This window comes from Martes martes, assembly GCF_963455335.1.
Source record: "Martes martes genome assembly, chromosome: 2".
NCBI lineage: Eukaryota > Metazoa > Chordata > Mammalia > Carnivora > Mustelidae > Martes > Martes martes.
In genome coordinates this window covers 182,016,474-182,042,715 of record NC_137889.1, presented here as the reverse complement: position 1 = coordinate 182,042,715, position 26,242 = coordinate 182,016,474, and the positions used below count along the sequence as shown (strand labels likewise).

General features: G+C 47.1%; 1 pseudogene across 1 annotated transcript; it reads left to right on the top strand.

Annotated features, from left to right (window-relative positions):
• The first annotated feature begins 251 nt into the window (after positions 1 to 251).
• LOC308338658 (etoposide-induced protein 2.4 homolog) lies at positions 252 to 1,273 on the top strand (annotated as a pseudogene). The gene has a single exon. The product of its transcript is annotated as an etoposide-induced protein 2.4 homolog (transcript).
• Positions 1,274 to 26,242: the final 24,969 nt, after the last annotated feature.

Genomic DNA, 26,242 nt, shown 5'->3' with positions numbered 1-26,242 from the left:
TTTAGGAATAACAATAATAAACATGCTTGTGTTAACATAGATACAATTTTTATGAAAAGAACTGTTTTTGCCCAGTTCTCCCCACCCCCACCCCCCAGGTGCGGCCCCGGGCATGCGCAATGCGGCTGGTCACAGAGGGTCCAAGGGGAACCGAGTGGGCCTGTGGCGGGTGAGGGGCTGGATCCTTAATGATGAGATTTTTGAGCCTCTTCTCTCTCCTCCGTGTAGTTGGCAGTTTGGGTGGTGAAGAGATGGCCGACAGAATCAAAACCTTTCTCCAGGATCTTGACAGGGGAATCAAAGACTCCATCTGAGGAATTTGTAGCATCTTAGAACAAGATGCTCGGATTCAGCACAAGAGAGAGGAGCAGCGTGGAAGGAGGGCAAGCAGGGTGCTGGCGCGGAGGAGAGCCCCGAGTATAGAGAGAGAGAGTGAGCAAGAGAGTGAGCCATGCATGGTTAGTAGAGTTTTCCAGTGCTGCACTGGGAATGGTACAATATTCTGGTTAAGTCTCCTCTTTTTTTTTTTTTTATCGAGTGTTTCTTCCCGTACTACAGTCAGTGACCGCCCAAATGATTGGTGATCCATCACAACATGGAGATGTTTGGTCGTGGCGGGAATTCTTCCTTCCATCCATTCTCAGCGCTCTTTGGGTGTCCCCTCTGTTTGTCCTTAGCACAGCTATAAATACCGTTTGGTTTCAAGACATAGCTGACCTGGCATTTGAGGTATCGAGGAGGAAGGCGCCCTCATTCCCTAGTGTCAGCAAAAGAAGTGCTGACACGCTCTTCAACCTTTTGCTGCCGGCTCTTTTCCCCATCCAGGGGATGTCTGTGAGTCTTTCCCAAACACCTTGCTGGTTAGTCTTCTGCATATGTCCCTTCTCTACTCGCTGGACTGCTTTGAATATCGTTGGTTCAAAACAGAATTGAAACACACCAGCGGTGGTCAAACATAGAGAGGAACTGGCCTTACGACTTCGGATTTGGCTTGTCCTTGGCTTTCCTCGCAGCAATGCAGTCCTCGTACGTCATCAGTGGCTGCCTCTTCTCCATTCTCTTTCCTCTATTCATTCTCAGCACCAAGGAAGCAAAGACCCGTGGCAAAGCCTACCGTTTCCAGCTGTGTCTCCTCTTGGCAGTTTTCTTAAGCAACAGACTTTTCCACAAGACGGTCTACCAGCAGTCCGCCTTGAGTAGCTCAACCTGTGCAGAGAAATTCCCTTCATCCCATCGGTCTCCTGCCAAGCTGAACCCCGCTCCAGGCCGCTGAGCCACCTCCCATCCAGAGGGAATGGGTGAGATCGGAAGGAGGCCGTAGGAGCTCTTTCCCTTGTCCCCTCCTCTGCCAGGGAAGGCAGGACCTGCTCTGTCAAGAGCCCTCTGTGTATTCTCTTCTCTCTGAAGAATCGGGATTGTGGTCTCTGGTGTGCGTAAGGCAGAATCTTCCTGACACCAGTGTGTTTTAATACCGGTGAGTCTGAATGGACCACAGGTTTTTCTGTAGCTCTTTTGTAGCGCTTTCCAGCCCCCGTGCCTGGATTGACTGGGATATTATTTTTGTCCCTATGCCATTGGCCAGCCCTCCCAGCTCCCCATCCTGTCTTCCACCTCCACCGGATGAAGAGATTTTATAATTGTAGCTGTTGTATTTTGTGGACCTGTTTCTTCTTGTTGCTGTTGTTTTCCTGTGAAGCACATATATTGGATGTGGGAGGTAAAGGAGTATCTCATTTGCTCCCAATCACTCCCTTTATAGCCATCAATGTCTACTGTTTCTTACAACTCAGGTTAGATTTTGGTCTCTCTTGCTGCATGGCAAAAAAAAAAAAAAAAAACAAGCCCAAAGAGATGGGATGGGAGGAAAGACCTCACAGCCAGATCTGCTGGGTTTTGAGGAATGATTTTCTTTCTTCCCCTTGAAGGGGACAAAGCTTTTTTCACTGGTACCTTTAAAGTTCCCCAGCTAAAGGGAGGGGCCAGTTCTGGACAAGTGCCCCTGGAGCACTGAATGCTCAGAGAACCTGAACTTGGAACTCTGAAGGCCTGAAGTGTACTGCTGGCCACTGCCGGGTCTGTCTGGTATTTCAAAGGAAGACTGGGTGCTGCAAATAGGAACTGAGGGGGTTAACTTATTAAACCCATTAAGCCTGTAATTGGTTGGTGTTTTCCTATCATTTTAAAGAGATTAAATATGAGGAGGGGAGCAGATGTCAAAACACTTGTCCAATTTTGAAGATGTCACAATTAAACGTGAGCTGGCTTCCGACAAAGAAGCAAAGAACTCTTTTCGAAAACTAAAAAACGCAAGGAGAAGAGTCTCATCACTCTACCGTTTTTGCAAATCTCTAATATCTGGCTTGAGAGAAGACAACTGAGTTCTTATACTTGCTTTTTTGTTCAGTCTGTTGTGATATCGCATGTCACGCATCATGTGGCCTCTAGAAAATTCCATCGTATGCTCATAAGAAATGGAGAGTGTGAAGGGCAAACACTATTTTAATATTATTAGGAAAATGGCTCTGACTCTCTAAGTCCCCCGTAAAGGTCTTGGCACCCCCCACCCAGAGTCCTGTGGCTACCCTTTGAGAACCACTGCTCTACTGTGTACCATCCTTTCTCTAACACACACACACATACACAGGACTTACAGGAAACAAGCTCTTTGGAACATTTGATTTTACTGATCCATCCATTTTTGGATAGCCAAGAGGATCCAATTTATTCAAGCCCTAACATTCCATTCAGTTCTTTGAATTTCAAACTCATTTCTACCAAAGTCTACTTTCTCAACTTTGCAATATCTGACTTGGGCCCTCAGGTACTCAGGCCTTGCAATGTACAAATAACTTGCTTTCTTAGTTCTGCTTCTAAACTCCTCATTCCTTTCCCTTAGGCCAATCCACTGTGGTTAAAGATGAGGGTCAAAATCCGGGGATATGATTGGCCTTGTTTGATGACCCCTTCCGATGATGCCCTCTGGACCACACTGCAGTGGCCAATGTGTTAGGGTGACAAGGCATCATGATTCAGTAAGAAGTTCATGGAAGTTGTTTGAAATTTAAGTCACAAGGCAGGTGTGTATGTGTGTGAACTGTGTGCTTTGTATGAGAGCAGGATAAGGAGGAATGAGAAGAATCTAGAATCTTCTGGTAAAAGATTTATTAAACTTCCCTCGTCGCTCTCTCCTACTGCCCCCTAAGTTATTCCTTTTTTTTTGGACCCAGCAACAAGGACGCTTGTATTCCTCACGTTCATTTAAACACTGACCTCTCTTCCTGGCGGGATGAGATGCTGCTGCCTGCCCTTTGGACAGCCACTTGCCCCCTCCCCCCCCACCTGTTCAGATCCTCATTGAGGGTTTTTTCTTCTTTGGCTTCAAAGAACATTCACCCACTAATATCCTGTTGATGGCAGCTATATACTTCAAGGAAAGGAGTTCCTGGAATTCGGAAATGCAGAAGTACAACAAAGCAGGGGGCCACAGTCTATAGCACCCCAGCCCCAGGGGTGTTCAAGAGTGCCTAGGGCTCTTTGGTGCTGTCAGTCAATCTTTCCCTGCCATCTGTGCCTTTTGTTTACAATGCAGTTGATTAAGATCTGCTTTATTTATCCTAGCTGTCTCAAGTTCAGTAATAAGGGGAAATTAGCCCTAGGACTTCCACGATAGTCATTTGGGCTATAACTTTAATGGCCAGAACCCAAGCAGAGTCCTTCACGCTCTGTCTGCACTGCTGCCTGCTCTGTGTTTCTACTTGAAGCTTATGGACAGCATCTTTAGCTGCAGCAGGGGCCTCTGGGAACAGAGCCTGGACTCAAAGATCATATGCAAATATTGCACAACCCAGAGGACTAAATTAAGCCAGTTACCCCCTAGCAAAACTTGGCAGGAGCCAATGAAAGAAATGAAAACAATGCTTTCCCATTGGGCTGGTGCATATGCATGCACCAGGGAGCGCAGAACCCTCTCCCAAACCACGTCAGTGGTGAGAAATAGCTTTTGCTGACATTTACGGGCCTTCGTCTCAGCCAGACATGTAGGAAGTGGGAAGTGGGTACTGTTCCTATCATCGCCCCGTGAGGAAACAGGCTTGGAGAGGTCAGGCAGCTTGCCCAAAGGTAACTTCACTGTAGGTGAAGTCATAGATTAAGAACTTGCTTCCATGGTGTCCCACTCTGCTGTTTGACAGGTTTACCATTATACTGTTCTGACAAGTAGCTGGGGCAAATGCAAGTCGTTCAAGTCACTAGGGCCCCTGAAGCTTAGGTCACCAATTAGGGAATGTAGGGTTGTCCGCCTTCCCTCCCCATTCTGCCCCATCCAAAACCCTCCCGCTTCCTCTAGAAGATAAGCTCCGGGAGGGCAAGGGCACGGGTTAATTGTTTTACTGTAGAGTCCTCAGTGCCTAGACACATAGAAGTTCTCGATAAATGTCTACCATGAATGAAAGAGTGAATGAATGAATGAGGGAACGAATGAAGGGAACTGCAACGTGGGATACTAATCTCTGGTTTATAGGGATTTGCCTGGGGACCCGAGAGCAGCCTCGGCTTCTTGTTTTCCTTACTCCTCCCAGCAGAAAGCAGGATTTCCACGATCGAGGGAAACTCCTGGTATAGAGCCCGTTTGTTCCCCATACAAATAGACGCCTTTTATTTACTTCACAAACATTTACTGAGATCCTTCTGAGCTCCACGGTGGGCACTGGGGGTATAGAGGTGAGCATGGCTTAGTCCTCGACCTCACAGAACGCGAGGGCGCACTTGGGATGGCAGAGAAGCAGACCAGGAATTACCACTCGGTATGATGATGCGGTGATGGGCAAGTTCCAGGGCTCTGGGAAGGGCAGGGAGGAGGGCACCCAGCCACCAGCAGGGCTGGGGAGACAAGACAATCCGAGGAAGTTTCAGTGACCTGAGGACAGGTAGCCCTGAGCAGGCGAATTATCCCATCATGAGATAAATGTAAAAACTATATTTTTAAAACCACAGCTTCTCATCTTTGAGAAACAATACATCTGTTCTATATTTTGAATGTTCCCACTAAACCACTTTCTGATGATTAAATGGCATCTCCATCTAATATCAGAAGGGAATGAGGAACGAGGATATCCTGAGAGTTAACGTGTTTCTATCCTCCTGCTCTTGAACAGGTTTGTGGTGCCTTTTTGTTAACAACAGTGAGGGGTCGTCACACCCTCACAATGGCCCCCCGTTGTCAGATCAGCTCTTGGATGTGAGTGTGATAACTGTATCCAGTGTGGCTGGACCCTAGCCCTGGATGGGGCGGAGTCCCCTGGGAGGGGGCATCCGGGGACTGACAGAGGAGCGGGAGGAAGAAGGGGTCCAGGGAGGTGACAGTGTAAGTCTGTCTGGTGCAGCAGTGGGTCAGGAATAAAGAGCAGGAGGCCTGCAGGGCGTAGCTTCCAGAGACTGGAGTGGATGCGGGACCAGGCCAAGCAGGTAGGGGCGGAGGTAGGAAGGGCTGAAAGGCATTGGGTTTGAGCACCAAGGACTCATCTCTTGGAAGGGCTAGGACAGTGGGCTGCTACATGCCGTATGTGGACCGTGCCCCACCCAAAGGTGCCCGGCCTGCGGGTCTCATGGGGGCTGACGTCCAGCCTGTTCTCTGCTCTCCCTGGGTGCACCTGGGTGGGTGGGCGGGAGCTGGGCGGGGGCGGGGGGGGGCTTTCTCTAATTTGCACGAAGATGCCTTACAGGCAAGCAGAGTCCTATAGGACTATGTCAGTGTCATGCAGAACAAAAAGGGACTCCTTTCTAGGAAAGGAGGGGGAAGAAGGAAGAAGGCAAGAACCCAGACCCTGAGACCCAATTACAAAATCATTTTTGATGGTTTGGCTCACAAGTGAATCCCCAGTATCTAGAACAGGGCCAGGCAAATAGCTCAATAAATATTTGTTGAATGAGTGAGTGAATGAAGAGCCAGATAAGAACTAAGGCTCAGGGACCCGGGGTGAGGGCACTCACAGATGGTGGTGAAGGAGCCCCATCTGCCGCGGGCAGGGAGCCAAGTAAGCTTTACCCTCCAGTCTCTGTGTCCAGGGGAGCCAGACGCAGAGTGGGACTGGTTCCGTGGCTCTGCCCATCAGTCACAGGCCTGGAGTTTGGCTCTCATTATCCCGGAGATTTTCACCGCTTGGGGTATTGGAGGAGAGTGTCATATTTTTCACAGTCCAGGCTCGGAGGTCAGAAATGACGCGTGACAAACAGAACTCTCTACGACGGGTCCTTACGCCGACCACGTACCCTCCCTCCGGGGCCGTGTCCTTATCCACGGAGAAGGAAACATAACGGGTTATCGTGGCTGAGAACCGAGGCTCCATATTTTAAGTGCCTGCGTTTGAATCTCAACTCCACCACCGACTCGCTACCTCTCTCCGCATCTCAGCCTTCTCGTTTGCAAAAAGGGACCCATGAAAGCACATCCCTCATGGGAGCCTTGTGAGCATTAAGTGAGTCCATACACACGAACTCCTCAGAACAGGGCCTCATCGGCCATCGCCTTCATCAGGATCATCCCCACGGCCTCAAAGGGCAGCCGTGGAGATCTGTGGAGATAATAAGCATGCTCGGCGCAGTGCCTGACACATGGCAACTCCCTCCCACCGGCTTCGTTCCTGCTGTAATTACCCAGTGTGCCTCCCCTGTGAATTCACCAGAAGATTCCATGTGACCTCCCTTGTCCTCATCCTAAACCCGCACCTCATCCGACCCCGCCGGCAAGGGAGAACGAGAACACTCGACCTTTCCTTCCTTGCCCTTGTTCCTTTCCAAGCAGCTGAGAAGCTCGAAGGGCAGGAGAGCATGGACGGACCCCGTCATGGGGCGGGAGGCGATCTGGACTCAGACACTGCTCCACGTGTCTGCCTCCCGTGGGCTGAAGTCGAGGTTTGTGTTTTTTTTTTTTGTGCCACAGACAGGTTCTGGCCTCAGAAATCCATTCCTGCCCTCTCACGAAGCATGGGTGGCCTCTGCTTTATTTTTCTCTATTTTCGGGGGGACACCTGTGGTTGAGGGAGGTGAGGTGATGTCACGGGGGGGGTCCTCTCGTCCTGCTGGCTACCATCTCCCAGCACCTCCCCTGGGACTGCACGGGACAGGTACCCAGAAAGGGGGAGACAAACGCCCCTGCCCCTGGCCCGGTAGGGTCAGATTTAGAATTGTGCCCTGTTCCCCTTGACCCCACCCTTTCCTTTCTTTACACTATACAACATCTTGGACTTCGGTGATCTGAGTTTTGGGGCCCTAGGGGGTGGGGAGGTGATGGGGGTTGCATCCTTATTGTGGTAAGAAACAAAGAGCATAAAATTCACCATCTCAGTCAGTTCTAAGTGTTCTGTTCAGCAGTGTTGAACGCACTCACGTTGCAGTGAAACAATGATCTGAACTTTTAAAGTTTAATGACATAAAACAATTTATGTCTATTGCCCAACAACTCATGAAAACATCTAGTTGTTGATGGTTTGGATCCAACCCCCCCCCCTTGTTGGGATGACGTGGTTTGCTCTTCTAAAGTTTACTATCCAGCGTGTGAAACGATCAGGTCTGTCTCGTGTTTAAAAACATCGAGAAAAAAAGCAGAAAGATTTGATTCTGTATTTTGGTTTCACAGACCCAGGACCATATGTTTACAAAATATAACATCTGATCTGTATTTCACTGCACAGTGGAAACTGAATAGACACTCTAGTGGAATTTTTCCAAAGCCTTCTCATTAAGGAAAACACTCTTAGGTTCTTTTTTAATGAAAGAAAACAATGCCAGTGTACCTCAATAGTTTTATTTTCTATTTTCTTTTTTGTTTTTTTTTTAAGATTTATTTATTTATTTATTTGACAGAGAGAGATCACAAGTAGGTAGAGAGAGAGGAGGAAGCAGGCTCCCCGCTGAGCAGAGAGCCCGACGCGGGGCTTGATCCCAGGACCCTGAGATTGTGACCTGAGCCGAAGGCAGAGGCTTTAACCCACTGAGCCACCCAGGCGCCCCTATTTTCTATTTTCAATACTTCCTGGGTGGCATAAAGGATTACCCTTTTTCCAGTTTTTAGAAAATTTTCCTCTGATTACGAGAGAACAAGATGTGTGTCCCAGAAAACATGAACATTTAACTAATGTATGATTAACAAAGAAAAGAAAAGTAACTGTAATCCAACCTCTAGTGACGGCCACTGTTGCACATTCTTCTAGACCTTCCTCGAAAATACTAACACATGAAGACACACAATGTCTTTGTAATTTTATTACACGTGTGACTCAGTACATGGTCTTTCGCATTTTTTATTTAATAGTATTCTAGGGGCGCCTGGATGGCTCAGTGGGTTAAAGCCTCCGCCTTTGGCTCAGGTCATGATCTCAGGGTCCTGGGATCGAGCCCCGCATCAGGCTCTCTGCTCAGCGGGGAGCCTGCTTCCCCCTCTCTCTGCCTGCCTCTCCGCCTACTTGTGATCTCTGTCAAATAAATAAATAAAATCTTTTAAAAAATAGTATGCAACATCTATTTTACGACAGAGATTATCTTGTTTGTATTCTTTTGCGGCTTGCCTTTTTCATATTTTAATGTCTTTGACATCTTTCCATGTCAGGACACACAGATCCTTTTAAATAGCTGGAGTATATCGTGGTGTGAAACACCTCTCCGGTCCCCTACTGAAGGACACTGGGCCATCTCTAGGTTTCTGCTTGTCCCGACAATGCTGCAGTGAGCACGGAGGCCACCCTTGACCGTACGTGTTGGTCCGTATCTCGGGCAAGAGTCCTTGTACTTTCTTGCTTGAGCTTCCCCTTCCCTTGCCATTATCCTTCCTCCCTGGAGAACCCCTCTGTGGCTCTGACATCTGTCACCCAGACTTCCTGAGCCTCCGAATTAGTACCTGTCCAAGGAGGGTAAGAATTCTTGCCAACTTCTTCCCTCAGGGCTGTCATGAGGACTGAGATCATATTTGCTGAGCACTTTGCTCTCCCTCAATAATCGGCATTGCATAAATACAAAATGTTTTCAGTTCCAGCAGAGCTCCTGGATTCCTTTCAGGAAGAAGTGAGGGCCCATTTAAAATGAATGTGTCGGTATAAATACTGACAGTCTGTCCTTTGTATTCTAAATGACACTGCCGAGAGCAGAGAGCTCGGCTGGAGTTGGGTTCAGGCGCAGGTTACTTCCTGGGTCCTGGTGGCTGGGAGGCTGGGGAGGCAGGAGACCCAGTCCTGGGGGGCCGCCTATGGGATGGTGTCAGCCACCTGAGATTTTAGATGAGAACAGCGCGTTTCCTCTGGCATGCTCAACTACCCAACACTCAAGAGTCTGCACAGAACCGGGAAAGATGCAGAGACAGTCCAGCAACGAGCAGGGTTCCCGCCTTAAGGAAGCTTACAGTCTAGCACGTAACCCAGAGGGCAGTCACGGCTTCGTGTCCTTTGAGATGCAGAAGCCCGGGTGTTCAAATTCCCAAATCCATGCTCCGCTGAGGCCCAAAGCCTCCCAGAATGCGTACAAAGCACCTGCTGAGGATTTATGCCCTTGGCTCCTTCTCCCTGTGACTCCTGCTCCCACACGGATGACCTCTGTCCGAGTAGCGCGGACCAGCGAGGAATGTGAGCCCCCTCCTCTTGTTCCACCAAACTCCCCCCTTCTCCCAAAGCATGCACCAGCTTCAGTCACTTCCCTGGACATTTTTGAGGGGTGTCGCAGGGACAAAGATGCTTCTCCGGGACAGAAAAGCAAACAACTGCGAATTCACTAGAAGATTGGTAACGACCAGCCATTCCATGGTGGTCAGTCTATGCCAGACTCTAATCCACGCACTTGACTTTGTTAACTTACATAAAATTCTCAACAATCCTGGTGAAGTAGATACTGTTCTTGTCCCTAAATGTAGCCGACGCCATGGGGCCCTCCCCGTGTTCTTTTGGCCTTCACCGTTTCAGCACCTGCCAGCCCCAGTTCCCACTGCCACCATGTCTATGCAGAGAGCTTTCTCTGCCCACGCGTGGCAGGCCAGGCGTGCCGGGAAATTACCATCACCTGAGAGCAGCCCTCAGCCGACGACTGATGGGAGCCGGTGTAGAATCCCCCAGTTCCCTCACCCCTTGAGTGTCATAACGCAGAAGCCCATGTTCCACATCTGTCCCCCGATTTCTCTGGGGGTTTACGCTCCAGCTGCCCACGTACACTCTTGGGCCTCCTTCCCTTCCCCGTCTCCCTTTTTGCCTCCCCTATGGGCAGTTCCGGGAATCACCTCCAAACCAACTACTTGCACTCCGATGGCTGTTTTAGGGTCTGCTCCTGGGGAAAAATAAACTGAGAAGCTGAATCGTGCATCCGAGGCCACACGACTGTCTGGATTCAAACCCAGGGAGCCTGGCTTGGACTCTGTGATCTTTCTCACCACATCGCACGGCTTCTCAACCTCAAACGGAATGCAAGGCGTACCCATTTAAATGGTGGAGTTAAGAGACCCCAGCCTCTGTTCCCCACCATGAAATACAATGATTCGATAGCCTCCAGGAGCAAAAACACCTTTGGGAGAGCTCAGGAGTCCACTTAAGGAATGTCAGCAACAGAGGGGAACACAGCATCTGAGAAGAACTGCACAAAAAGGGAAGGAAGGACAGCTTCCTCTTCCGGTGTCTTGCCAGCCCTCAAGATGGCTCTGATCAGCATCTAGAACGAACTTCCCTGCCGGAAAGAGCTCCCCTCGCTGGGAAAGGGGTGGCAAGGTGAGCGGCTACCTGCCCACCTTTCTGGGACGCTGCGCAAGGACCTAGCTCGGTTTCACCCCACCCAGAAGCACCAGGCTGAGATGTATAGAGAGGCCTGGAAACCCAGAAGAAGTCCAGGACTCGCGACTATCAGCCATGCACTGGGAGTGACCAGAGTTCCCAGTGGCCTGCCCTGCAGAGGTCCCCAGCAGCTTTTGCCACTGAAGAATCCAGTGGCCAGCACAGTCACTGTGGACCCCTTGCAGATGCTACTACCGAGGTTTTCCCACTGCAGGTTCTCATGCTCTCAGACGCCAGCCCCCTGAGTCTCTCCCAACCTCCTCTTCGTCCCCACCACCGGAGCCCCAGGTCCACACTGGCAGCCGGCCTTGGCCTCTGAGGCTATGTGAGTGCGAGACACTAGCCCAGACCCTTGCAAGCCGGTCCCCCTGCTGCTGTGTGCACCTCCAGGGCTAGTCCCTCCAGTTGTGCTCCTGTGCACCACCAGCCATACACACACCCGTGATGAGAACCGCCAGCCGCCGGACGCACACTGATAGCCAGGGACCCTACAGCCGCTGCAGTCCCCTAAAACTAAGCCCCTGTGGTCCCACACCGACATCCTACTGGCCCATCTTCCGTCACTGGCCTCTCCTGCCACGCATGTGCCTAGGTGAGATCCTGCACCGTAGAAGGGCACACTGCATGGATGTCGCCAGGAATGCTGGGGCCCTTGTGGCTGCTGCGAGGCTCACAGGGGGCCCCAGCCCTTGTTACCGGCCCTGGTATGTCTGAACTGTGTATGTCTGAAACCAGCCCCGGCGACCACATGCAGCCAGCTCCTGCAGTTGAGTGTGTAACACACCGTCAGCGTCAGCCACCACCACTCCCTGCCCTGGCCACTAGCCTCTGAACCTGGAGGCAGCCAGGTGGCTGACCCCAAGAGCCTTTGCAGGCACCGAAGAACCCCTGCAGCACTCTCCAAAGACCACGCAGTTGTCCATGTTGTAGACTTATGGAACACCACTGATAGACACCATGTATGCATTATTGGAGTCCCCGATGGAGAAAGGAAGGAGAAAGGGGCGGGAAGCTTATTTAAAGAAATGATGGCTGAGAGCTGCCCCAACTGGAGAGACACTTGGGTGTCCAAGTTTATGAAGCTCACAGGTCCCAAACAAATTCAACCTGAAGAGATTGGTCCAATATACACTATAGTAAAACTGCCAAAACTCGAAGACAAAGAGAGAATCCTGAAAGCGACAAGGCAAAAGAAGCTTGTCATTTAGTAGAGAGCCCCAGAAGGCTATGGGTGGATTTCTCAGAAGAAGCCTTATAGGCCAGCAGAATGGTGGGTGATGTATTCTAGGTGTTGCGAGCAAAAACTGCCAACCAAGAATATTTTATCTGGCAAATTTGTCCTTTAGACTCTTAACTCTGGGAAACCAACTGAGGGTTGCTGGAGGGGAGGTGGGTGGGGGGCTGGGGTAACTGGGTGGTGGACGTTAAGGACGGCACTGGATGGAATGAGCACGCGATGTTGTATGCAACTGATGAATCCCTAAATTCTACCTCTGAAACGAATAATACACTATATGTTAATTAAATTGAATTTAAATTAAAAATTAAAAAAAAAGAAATGGAGGAGGGACAAAGACTCTCACAGGCAAGCAAAAACCAAGGGAGTTCATTACCACTAGACCTGCCTCCCAAGACATACTGTAAGAAGCTTTTCTAGCTGAAATGCAAGGACACTAATTAATAACAAGAAAACATATGATAATCTAAAATACACTGATAAAGGTAAATAGATAGCCAAATTAGAATAACCTAATATTATAATATGGTGGTGTTAATTTACTCTAGTATAAAGGTTAAATAACAGAAGCACTAAAAATAGTTATAGCTACAATAAATTATTAACGGATAGACATTATAAAAATGTAGACAACGATACAATAGTAGTAGGGGTACTACTGCTTTCAACAATGGATACATCACTTAAACAGAAAATCAAAAGGACAGATCGGACTTGAACTATACTTTAGACCAAGTAGACCTAACGAACATGAACAGAGCATTCTGTCTAACAGCAGCAAGAATACATTTTCTTCTCAAGTACACAGAACTTTCTCCAGGATAGATCATACGTTTGTCAGGTCACAAACAAAACTTAGCAAATTTTAAAAGATTGAAACCATGTCAAATATCTTTTCTGACCACTGTGGTATGAAACTAGCAATCAATTGTAGGAAGAGAACTAGTAAATTCACAAATATATGGAAATTAAACAACACACTTTTGAACAACCAATGAGTCAAAAAAGAAATCACAAGGGAAATTAAAAAAGGATATCTTGAAACAAATGAAAATGGAAACGCACATATCAAAAACCTACAGGATGCAGCAAAAGCAATTCTAAGAGGGAAGTTGATGATAATAAACATTTACATTTAAAAAAAAAAAAAAGCTAGAGAAACAAGCTAAGCCTAATGTTACCAGAAGGAAGGAAACAGTGAAGATCAGAGCAAAAGTAAATGAAATAGAGAATAAAAAAACATGGAAAAAATGAAGAAAATTTTTAATCTTTTGGAAAGATAAACAAAATTAACAAGACTTACCAAGGGAAAAAAAGAGTCAAATAAATAAAATCATAAATGAAAGAGACATTATAATTGATACCACAGAAATACAAAGGATTATAAGAGACTGCTATGAACAATTATACCCCAACAAATTAAACAACCTTGAAGAAATTAATGAATTCCTAGAAACATACAACCTACCAAGACTAAATCATGAAGAAATAGAAAACCTGAAAAGACCAATAAGAAATTTCCATACTACCCAAAGCCATGTATAGATTCAATGCAATCCCTGTCAAGCATTTTTTTTTTTTTCAAAGAAATAGAAAAAACAGTCCTAAGATTCCTGTGGAACCAGGAAAGATGTTGACTAGGCAAAGCAATCTTGAGATAGAAGAACAAAGCTAGAGGCATCACACTTCCTGATTTCAAACTATATTATAAAGTTGTAGAAATTACATCATATCTTCGGAATAAAACAGACACATAGGTCAACAGAACAGAGTAGAGAGCCCAGAAAGAAATCTACACGTATATGGTCAACTAATCTTTAAGACAGGAGCCAAGAATACACAGTAGGGAAGGGATAGTCTCTTTAATAAATGGTGCTGGGAGAACTGGATTTCCACATGTGAAAGTATGAAACTGGACCCTTATCTTACACTACTCATAAAAATTAATTCCAAATGGATTAAAGGCTTAAACATAAGACCTGAAAGCATAAAACTCCTAGAGGAAAACATAAGGAAAAGCTCCTTGATCTTGGTCTTGGCAAGGATTTTTTAGATAGCACACCAAAAGCATTAGAAACAAAAGTAAAAATTAATATCCAGCTAAAAACATTCTACACAGCAAAAGAAATAATCAACAAAATGAAAATGCGACTTGTGGAATGGAAGAGAATATTCGGAAATCATTTATCTGACCAAGGGTTAATACCCATAATATATAAGGAACTCCCACAGCTCAATAGCCAAAAATAATATCCTGGTTTAAAACTGAGCGAAGGACCTGAGTAGAATTTTTTTCAAACAAGTCATACAAGTGGTCAACAAGTACATGAAAAGATGTTCAATATCACTAATAATCAGGGAAATGCAAATCAAAACCACAATGAGATGTCACTCCAAATCTGTTTAGGAGGCTATTATCAAAAAGACGAGATAGCATATGTTAGCAGGGGTATGGAGAAAAGGGAACCCTTGTGCACTGTTGGCGGAAATGCAAACTGGTCCAGCCACTGTGGAAAACAGTATGGAATTTCTGCAAAAACTTAGCAATGGCAGTCCCATCTCTAGGTATATGTCCAAAGGAAATGAAATCCCCATCTCCCGGAGATATCTGCACTCCCATGCTCATTGCATGAACTCCCATATTCACAATGACCAAAATATGGAAAAAGCCTAAGTGTCTATCGATGGATGAACGGATAAAGACAATGTGGCATGTAGGTAACAATGGAAGATTTTTTCAGCCATTAAAAAAAAAAAATCCCACCTTTTGTGACAACATGGTTGGCTTTTGAGGGCATTAAGCTAAGTGAAATAAGTCAGACAGAGAGAGAAAAATACGGTATGATCTCACCTACTTGTGGAATCTCAGAAAGCCAAATTCATGGAAACAGAGAGTAGAATGGTGGTTGCCAGGGGCTGATGGGTGGGTGAAAGGTGAAGTTGTTAGTAAAAGGTAAAAGGGTACAAACTTCTGATTATAGGAGAGACACGTTCTGGGGATACAATGCACAGCATGGTGACTATAGTTAACAGTACTGTATTGTACACCTGAAAGTTGCTATGAGAGTAGAATTTTAAATGTTCTCACCATAACAATAACAACAAATGGTAATTTGTGAGGCAAAGGATGCGTAACTAATCTTATTGTAGTAAATATTTGCAATATCTATGTGTGTGTTAAATCATCACATTGTACATCTTAAGCTTACATAATTTTATGTCACTTATATCTCCATGAAGCTGGAAAAAAAAAAAAGGCATTCCCCACCATAGAGGAGTTTTCCAGGCCCTTGATCCCTCTCCGATAAATATTATAATGGTTACCATTTATTGCTCTGCCTTCCACTAAGTGTACATAGCCTCATTTAAAAATCTCAACAAACCTATGAGAGAGAGACTTTAAAAAAAAAAAAACCACTTTATTTATTTATTTGCGAGAAAGAAAGAGAACATGAGTTGGGGGGGCAGAGGGAGAAGCAGACCCCCACTGAGCAAGGAGCCCCACACAGGGCTCAATCCCAGGACCTGGAATCATGACCTGAGCCGAAGGCAGACAGACGCCTAAGTAACTGAGCCACCCAGATGCCCCAAGAGAGGCCCTTTTATTAGTATTTGTTTTCTAGGTGATCTATCTGAGACTAGGAGAATTTAAGAATTACCTGCCCAAGTCCACTTGAAAATGGAACCAGGGTTTGCACACAAGTCTTTCTAAATCCACTACCCAGCCCTCCCCACTACACCATCTACCATAGTGTGGGAAGTGCTGACATGGAGGAAAATGGAGTGTTCGATGCATTCGTGGCCAATGTATTAGTTTTTTATTGCTGCTGTGGCAAATTCCATAAATTTAGAGGCTTACACAATGCAAATGTATTATTTCATATTTCTTACATTAGAAGTCCAACATAGACCTCAGTACGCCAAAATCATGACATTAGTTCCTTTCCGGGGGCTCTGGGATGGGAAGGGGGATCTGTTTCTTTGTCCTTTCCTGGCTTTAGAAGTGTCCCACATTCCATCTTCAAAACCAGCCATGCCACGTGTCTTTGGCCTTCTCTTGTCACATCTCTGTCTCTGAATGACACCATATAGAAAGGTTTTCCACTTTTAAGGTCCATATGATTTGACTGGGCCCACCTAGACAATCCAGCTTGCTCCCTCTCTCTCAGAGTCCTTAACCTTAATTGCATCTGCAAATCCTTTTCGCCATGTAAGGTCACATTTTCACAGGTTCTAGGGATCTGGGAGGCCACTGGGCTGTCTACCACAGTTAAGCCCTATCATTTCAGAGAGGGCTTTCATGAGGGGGTGGGCTGAGTTTTACAAAGATGAAAAAAACGTAGAAGAGTAGACTGTTCATTGTAGAGTAACAAAGACTTCCTTGATTCAAGAGCCAGATGGAGCCACTCATAGGCTGAACCAATTGTGGACACAAAGAAGCCCAAGGAAGAAGATACTGAGAAGACCAGACGAAGAACAATTCTAGACCAAGACTTCAATCTAAGAAAGAGGGACTTGTGTGGGAATGCTTAGCCTCTTGCCCGAAGGGAAGTTGAGTGAACCCTCCTTGTACCAGTATGGTGTTTTTGCCTGAAATAACAAAATGTCCAGCCAACAGTAGGCTAAATTACAAAGATGCTTAATTATCTTACATTTCAAGAAGTACAGAAGTAGAGGTTTCACAGCTATCTGGTTGTTCAACAAAATTATCAAGGACCCGAGGCTCTTTCTATCTCTGGCTCTGCCATCCTCAGTGTGCTAGGCTACACTTCTCCTCATGGTGAGAAGATGGCTGCTTAAGTACAAAGTATCACATCTTCATATCCCATCAGCCCAGGCAGGCAGGAAGGAAGTTTGGTTGTGGGAAAGGAATTTCTCTTCATGGATCTCTTATTAGGGAGGAAGGCTTTTCCAGAACTCCTCACAGATCTTCTTTTCCATCTCATGTCTGGTCAGAGGCCCACAATTAGGTCAAACCCTGGTAAAAAAAAAGGAAGGAGATTGCCACAGCTGGTTTAGATCAGTGCTAACCATCCCGTGGGGCAGTACGCATCACCCCCTGAACAAAACCCGAGTTCCTTTAGTGCAATCCCTTGTCACTTTCTTTTTTTTTTTTTTTTTTTTTTTTTTTTTTAAAGATTTTTTATTTATTTAACAGACAGATCACAAGTAGGCAGAGAGACAGGCAGAGAGAGAAGGGAGGAAGCAGGCTCCCTGCTGAGCAGAGAGCCCGATACGGGGCTCGATCCCAGGACCTTGGGATCATGACCTGAGCCGAAGGCAGCGGCTTTAACCCACTGAGCCACCCAGGCGCCCCCCTTGTCACTTTCTTTTCTTCCTTCCTCTCACTGGGGTTTTCGCCCTAACATCCTGTGTTACTTTGGGCAAGTTACTTAATCTCTCTGAACCTCGATATTTTCATCGTAATATCTGGATTCCAGGATTGTTTTAGGGATGAAGTGATATAACAAATATAAAAGTACCTAGCCTAGTCCCTTGGCACATTTGAAATGTGAAATAGATATGGTCAAATAGTAATGATAACAGGGGTTTGTATCTGCTGGTGACCAGGCATTACATGCTCACACTAAGAACACAATGGGAATGTTATACGGGGCTTTGTAGTCTGCACAGTGAGCTGACACTTGGCCAACAGATACTTACTGTGTGAGTTCCCTTTGTTCATGATGTCAGCTAAAATCTCCAGGCCTGTTAAGAAGAATTTGCTTATACCAGCATTTTCGAGCAGTTTGGTAAGGGAGATATAATTGTGGTTGCCTTTATTGAAAACAGGTCATCAAGCCTGGAGGGTGGCAGCAGGACGGAGTCAGAGCTGACAAGTGTCAGCGCGGAATGAAGGGAGAGCAGCTTTCTAATTATCTGGGGTGGGTATAGGTCACTGAGCCTTTCTCAGCAACAATGGGGACCTTGACCTTGAAGTGGGTGTGAGTCAAACTTGCCATCGCAGACCGTGTTCCAGAGGGGTCTTGCACGTGTCTCTCACCTCACCCGCGTGACCAGCCACGTGCCTGAGGCCAGATGGCTGGTATCCTCTTTCCTATTTCACCCTCAGATCTTACTGCTGGGAGGAGATTGGGTGGCCACAGCTAACTTCGGGGAGGAGAAGAGGAAGAAAGCAGGAGGATGTCTACTAGTCCACACTTACCTCTGATACTCCAGTTCTTACGGACATACCTCCATGCTCTGCCCCTTTCTAATCTCAAGACAACAAAATAATACACTTGGTCATTTGGTCTAAGTAACCTTTTTAAAGGCTGTCGGCTGCTTTCCTCAGCATCTCCTCCAGTGAGGTCAGCAGAAACAGAGCCGGATCGACCAGGTAGAGTCTCACCACCCAAAGTGAGGTCCTGGCCCAGGGGCATCAGCATCCCTTGGGAGCTTGTTGGAAATGCAGTATCTCAGATCCCTCTCCACCCACTGAACCCATTCTGCGATTTGACAAGATCGCCCGGTAACTGGTATGTGCTTGAAGTCTGAGAAGCTCTGGTCTCCCTGCGCAGCTGCCTGCTCACCTGCTCACTGACGGCAGTAGACCGTCGTAGGACTTGGCAGTTGAGTGTGTGGTTCCCCTGGTAAGACGGATTTTTCTAATGTTCTCTCACGGTCCCTCCTCGATCGACAGGGGTTAGAATCCCACTGTCCATAAAGAGCCACCGATACTATTTGAGTATTACTAATAATATACATATATATACATATATATATACACACAATTTATTACAAACTTAAGATCACTCACTATATGCTCTTTTGGAATCTGCTAGTTTTGCTTAGCAAGAAAACCCAACTATCCACGAGAGTGCGCGTCCTTCTGTTGTGTCAGTTCTGATCCTTGCCTGGCAATCCACCTGTTAGGAATGTTCTGTGGTGGATTTAATCAGTTCTCAACCGTTGCCCATCAGGATTGTTTTCATTTTTATGAAGAACAATGTTATAATGTTACAATGAATATCACTGACACTAAATCTTTGTTACCAGCTCAGAAACAGACCTCTGCATATATGGGAACTTCATATGTGACAACGGGGCCAAGACAGGTTTCTTAGGCAGATGGCACTGAGAAAATGGGGAAAAATACACTAGAGCCTCTCTATGACTACGCTCAAGGATAAACTGCAGGTGATAATGTGGTGGCCTAAATGTGACATGTAAAATCACACGATAAGATAAAGTGTAGCAGAACATCTTGTACTTGAGATCATAGACGGACTTCATGTGCAAGACTGGAAAGAATATAAACCATGAGGTAAAAAATAGACATATATATATTTTAAAGATGTATTCATTCATTTTAGAGAGAAGAGAAAACATGCAAGTGGGGAGAGGCAGAGGGAGAAGGAGAGAGAGAGAGAGAAAGAAGCAGACTCCTCGCTGAGCACAGAGCCAAACTTGGGGCTCCATATCACGATCCTGAGATCATGACCTGAGCTGCAGCCAAGAGTCAGATGCTTAACTGACTGCGCCACCCAGGCACCTCCCCAAAAGTGATATATTTGATAATACCTATTTCAAGGATTTCTGTTCAACAAAAGATACCATGAACAAGGCACAAGTCAACATGGAGATGATATTAGCAACACTTAAAACTCACAGATGACCAATATTAGATTCTAGAATATTCCAGAAACTCCTGCCAATTAAAAAAAAAAATCAACAACAGCACTGGGAAAATAGGCAAAAAGTAGCAACAGGGAGTTAACAAAAAAGAAAACCCAAAGGGCTAAGGGGCATATAAAGAAATGTTCAAACTCATGAGTCATCAGAGAAACACAACCTGGAACAGAGACAAGGTGTCCTTCCCAGGCATTAGACTGGAAAAATTAGAAGGTGAGGAGTGTCAAGTGTTGGGAGAGATGTAAGGATGAGACCCTGCATTATTGCGGGTGGGGGCGGGGATGGGTCCAGCTTTCCCTGAGAGTCTTCTGGCAAGATCAAGTCAAATGAAACGTGCAGATACTCTCCAGCCCAGCAATTTCACCCCTGGAGACACATCGCAAGGACTTACTTATCCATGTCCATAAGGGAACACATGTGAGGTTTTCAGGACAGCATTATATGTGAGGACGAGAAGTTGGAGGTAACTAGGGGTGCATCCCTGGAGAATGGAAAGGCAAAATTTGCTGCCGGTGGAGTTCAGGCAGCTTTTAGAAGAAACAGACTTTGTTGCACATAGCTACTGGCTGGAGCTTAACAGGATGGTGGGTAAAGAAGCAAGAGAGAGAATAGGTTACGTACACAGTATGATGAAGTAGATGAAAATATATATAATGCAAACAAGGCAATAGGCATTTTGTAAGAGCACCAACCAACCAACAAACAAACCCAACAACAAAACAAAAGCTGCACTTGACATACAGTAGCCTGTTGGCTTATGTCAAAGGAAAGGGAATGGCAGAAAGGAGAGGGAAGAGAAGAAAGAAAAACAAACCCCGGGAGAAGCTTCAAAGGACCGCTCGTGCATGAAGGCGTATGAATTACTCGGGCCTTTGCACCTGAAGGGGAAAAGCTTTATCCATATTCATAATTATGTTTATAGAACAGGTTCCTAGAAGTAAGATGATTTCACTTCATCCTTAACTTATAAGATGGAAAAGCAACAGGGTCTCCAGGGACTGGAGAAGGTCCGTGAGCAGAGGACCTCCGCTAGCACTCTGAACCGGGGCTGTTTCCCTGGTCCCTCATGGCAGTGGGAGCTCACCCTCTTGGAGTAAATTTCAGCCGCCTGTTCCCCAGCGGGGCCAAGAGATAGAGGGGCCCCCTCACCAGCCACTCTGAGATGTTGCTGCTGATAAAACTCCAAGAGATCATGTGTGCACAGATTATCTCACGCCAGCATTAGATTAGCCCCGCACGCTAGCATCACAGGACTTTAAACTCAGAGTTGGATGGAGTCTTGGGGTCGACCTCCCGCCCATCGTCGGAGCCCCTTTGATAGCCTTCTGCCCGCTTCAGCAGAGGCAAAGAGCTCGGCAGCATGTGCAGCAATCCCCACTCCCTTCCCTTCCCCAATCCTGCAGACCCCCGATCCCTCCACCCCTCTCGCGTATGACTGGGAGTCTGGGCCGTTCCCCATCCCAACGGATTCCTTCCAGGGTAGGTCAGTCTCCCTCCGATCTCCACTGCTGTGAAGGCAGCCTGTCTGGGATCCTCCTGTCCTGAGGACCATACATCATTGAAGAGCCAGACTCAGCTCATAGCCATGGACTGGAGATAATGTGAGCAGGGCTGGTTGGCATGGAGACTTTCTCTACTCACAGTGCTCCAGGACAGGGACCAGGGTCCTGCCGCTCAGGTCAAATGTGGCCCTCGAGCCAAAAGCTGAGGATGATGTTAGACTCTGAAGGTTGCGATTAAAAGAAGAAAGAAGAGGAGGAGGAGAAAACAAATAATATGCAACAGATACTGCATATGGGCTACAAAGCCTAAAATATTTCCTATCTGGCCCTTTCCAGAAAAGTTGGGGAGCACTTCCCTGGACCCTTTGCAGTGTTGACATTGCTGGGAAGCTTCCTAGAAATGCAGGGTCTCTGGTACACCCCAGAGCTCCTGCCTCAGAACGTGCATTTTGACAGGAGCACCCGGCGCTCTGCGAACACAGAGAGAAGTCTGGGAAGCCTCAGCCTCGGCCTGGCTGTTTCCTGGGTTTGGTCGTCAAGCAGCAGGCTCTCGGGCTGGAGGACAAGGATTCGAATCCTCATTCTGCCAATTCCTTGCGGAGGGATGGGGAAGTCATACCATCATTATCAAGCCGTGTTTCCTCATTCCTGAAATGGGAGAGTCCTGCTTTCTGTCTACAGGTGTTTTCGTCCGGCTGGCATTAAAGAAGCCTAGAGATAGGGCTCCAGCAATGCTAGATTTATTTCTGCGGTCATTGTTTCTAACAAAAGCCCTCGGTTCTCTCTGCCTCAAAACAGGAGAATCTATTTTGCATAGATTACCCAGAACTTTTGCCCTGATGGACTTGGGTGTTTCCTCAGAACCCCGGCTACGCAAATACTCTGAGTCAACAGGTGAGGAGGGCGAGGGCAAGTCTGTGCTTAGCCCCACCTTGCAGGCTGTTTCTCTTCTACACGAGGAGAGGGAAATAATTGCTTTCTGATTGTGGACAAATTGGTTTGTGTGGGCCAGAGTCAGAGGCTCCGGGTCCCCTGAGACGCAACAGCGCTTGGATCAAACTAAAACAAGGTTAAGGGAAAAAAACCAGCCCAGCACCCGGGAAGGTGCTCGATGTAGGTTGCCTTCCCCATGACTTTGCCCCCTGTTGGCCTTACCTAGGGCATAAAATGGTTGCATCACTTTCTGATTTGCATTTTGTATTGGCTTTTCCCACGCAGGGTTCAAGTTCAAACGGCCTGGCTGGGTGCCAGCTGAGGGCAGGTGGGGGCAGGGGGGGCGAGGCAACAGTGGACAGCTATTTAAACGACGAGGGGCTCAGAGAAGCTCTGTGCGTCCAAGACAGGGCTTTGTTTTCAGTTTAGCTTTGCCAACTGTTGTTTCCAGGGAAGAGTTAAGACAAAGGCAGAACTTGGTGCTCAGGAGTCCCCGTGAAGGACAAGGGTTTATTTTATACACCAGCACGAAGTTCACTTCCTGTTTGACTTTTTCAGGGCTGCTTGTTGGGATTAATGAACTCCGTCCAAATATTTTCAAGGATACAGTCTCTAGAAAGGGCATTTGTCCCCAAGCATTGTTTACTTTAATAATACACACACAATTCACACCACCTTACGTCAGCACAGAGCAATTCCCTATTGTGTTCTGTGGACTTCCCAAGTGTGAACTGGATGACTTTTAACTCATGACCATTTTCCCCATGATGGAAATTTCACATAAATCTTATAGGAGATACACCCTTAGATAGATAGAGAGATAGACAGACAGATAGATAGACAGAGTGCAAAGCTAGCCCAAAGTTGGGCATATAGCCACTTGGTTTTAAGGCCTTTGGGCAAATTGGAAGGGGAGCTGGCATGGTAGAGATTTCCCTATGAATTTCTACCCTGGGCTCTTCCACTAACAAGTGGTATGATGTTCCATAATTCATCTCTTCTCCATGGGCTCCAGCTCTCTCATATGTAAGTGTGGGTATCACAGGTGATGCACTGATTTTGAGACTAGAAAGGAGATGCACATAATAATTACACCAGGGCAACAGACTTAAGTCGGAGCATCCCAGATAAAGGGAGATGTATGATCACCCAACCACGGAGTCCTCATCCAGCTCCCAGGGCCTTTGCTTCTCTATCCTATACATCTATGGCCTGACTCTTCTTCCCTTTCTCAGCATCAGGCAGAGTTCTGGGAGTAACCTGAGAGACAGAAGCAATCAGGGGCAGCCTCAGAGAGTGAAGTCATTAGGGGACAGCAGCCATCAGAAACAGTTCGAGGGACAGAAGCCATCAGGAGATAGCACCATACTTAATTACTGGAGCATACAGATGGAAGAAATGCACAAGGCCACCCGCAAATGACAGATGGCAGGGCTTCCTCCCGGTTCCTGTTCAGAATCATATGAGAATCACAAGTTTCATGGTGAAAACATCAATGAACCAAGACGCAATTACCCAGGAAGCACACGCCCACAAAGAATTCAGCCCAGGAGATGGTACTGGTGGTGAGAGATTAAGCAAACAAGCCCCAATCACGGGTCCTCCGTGGAGGAAATGGTCAGTGGGGGAGTAGGTCACAAGGCAGAAGGAAGGTTTCATTTCCCAGGCAGGTTGTCAGACGGAATATTGTACTGAACTGGGTGAATCCTAGTAGAATCTCTGCAGAGGAAGCAAGTGCCAAGGGGATCTCTCTGACCATCCCCTGAGACCATGGAGCAGCACAGAATTTGTAAGGACTCCTGGGCCCACCGGTCTCAGCTCAAGCCTGGTTGAGACCAATGACCCGATAGCTTCATCGCCCTAAAACATCCTTTCCTCCCTTCTGCTCCAAGCCTCATGGATAGTGATGTTTACAGCAGAGTGACCCAGTGAGAAGAAGGCTGGTGATGTGATGACTTATAGATGTATATACAGAAGGTGCTCGTTTATCTTTGATGTTTTTTTTCTGATTGCCACTTAGATGGCAAATAATTGTTGGTAAGTGTCACATATTGGTTAGGAGTAGAACCTAGTTTTGCCCTCTGATCTGTACTTCCCTATTTTCTGGGTGTGTGGCATCGGGCAAGTCCATCCTCTCTGGATCTTGGTTTTCTCATCTGTCAAATGGGTGTAGACTGCTGTGTGCCGTGCTTTAGTCCCCAAGTGTCCTCAAGGGTCCCCATCACTCCACAACCTCACACCCTGTTCCCACCCCACACCGAGGAGAGTCTTGCAACTCCTTTGAGACTATGTTTTCATGAAAACTGGGGCTTCATTATAACTCTGCCCCCCTACATCTCCTTCCTGGAGTTGCTCTCCTCCTCTGCCTCTTGTTGTGGAACTCCTCGGTTTCCTTAAATTTTTCGTAAAACCGCTCAGTTTGTGCGTATGTTCATAAGTCAGACTTCACCGACTTCAGGAAAGCAAGGACCTCCCATCCCAACATGACAAACCACTTGAAGTTCCATACTGGACTTCTGCTTCTGCGAACCACCTTGCCATTCTGTCAACTTGGGCATCTGCCTCCTGCTCTAATCATGCCTCCCGCCCTCTCCCTCTTCTCAGCTCCCAGCAGCGCAGGAACATTTTTCAGGAATCATTCTGCAGAGCAGTTCAGCCCCGGACGCCCCCATCTCCATATTCAGCTCTGGCTTCTGCTACCTTCTTGAAAGCCTCATTAATATGCTCGCCTAAACAGCGTGTCACACTCTTTTGGGTAGGGGTAGGGTATTCCAATAGAAAAAAAAAATTCTCTTCTTTTACATAAGGATGAAGCAACACCGGGTTTAGAAATTGAGGAAGGCCCCGCGTCCTGAGCCCAGGGAGAGGCTAACGGAGGGGGTCCGGTGCTGGGAGGGGAAAGGCAGGACATAGAGGCCCAGGAGGTCCCTGCACTGTGTCCCTGTGAGGCAGACTTCCCGCTCCCTCCAAGACTAAACTCTTGCCTTCCATCCTCTGATAAACTCTCCTAACAGCAAATGAGTTGGGGAGGAGGTTCCTCCCTTCTCCACGCATCACAGTCCCAAACTGAACCTTTTCGGATTTAATAAATAAATAAGTCCAGCCCATGTGGCCTGCTCTCCAGAGAAAGAAGAGGGGTTCCTGGGGTGCTCTGCACCGGGCACATCGGACTTTTCCCTGCTCCCCCATCAACCAATGATGTCACGGCAAACAAGATCCTGCTTGGGAAAGCTCTTCACAAGCTGGAAAATGGCCCTGAAGCATGGAAGAATTTGACTAATCATTACCGCTCAGGTGGGATTGATCCTGGCTTGATGCTAGACCGCAGGAAGGGCCCAGGGAGCCGCTGGTCCTCTATCAGGTGTGAAGGCAAGAAGTGAAGGCGGTTATCACGGCTGCCCTATAACTAATCCAACCGAGAATACACAGAGCAATGAGGAACAGTATATCGGCGCTACAGCTAGAGGTCTTATATAAATGCTAAGAGGGCGAGAATGGGATTTCGGTGGCCAAGGCGGGAGAGTTGAAGCGGCAGCTCGTTTCCTTGGACAGCAGCATGGGCTCACTCTAATTTGCAGGTGTGCAAACTCTGGATGCCGACACCTGGAGAGCAGAAGGGAAGCAGGTGCCTTTGAATGGGTGTCGCGGATTAGAGCAGAAATCTAGAGCAGTTTCAGGAACCTCACTGTCTGCTTTGTGCCCTCCTGTTTGTTTCACTCACTCCTCATCCCCACACTATTTGCTAGAGAGTTTTTATTTTGGGAATGACAAGGGATGTCTTGGTCAAATGTACTATGTTCAGGGATTGGTAGTTACAAGAATGGGCTTCAGAACCAGGCAGATCAGGTTTGAGTCCTTAGCTGCGTTACCTTGAGTAAATACATTTAGCTTCTCTGAGCCTCAGTTTCCTTGTCTGTAAAATGGGGCCTCTGAGTGTGCCCAGGGTTTCTTTAGGGATTGACTGAAATACATATGTAGCTATTCAGCTCGGGGCCTCGGCAGGGAGAAGGTGCCCAAGGAGCAGTAGCTGTTATTAACGCTGTCATTGGTTACTCATTCACATGCTCATGCTAAGTAGTGAACTTGAACCAAGGTTGACTTAGCAGGGAATGCAGGCTCTCCTGGGCTGCACCGTCATA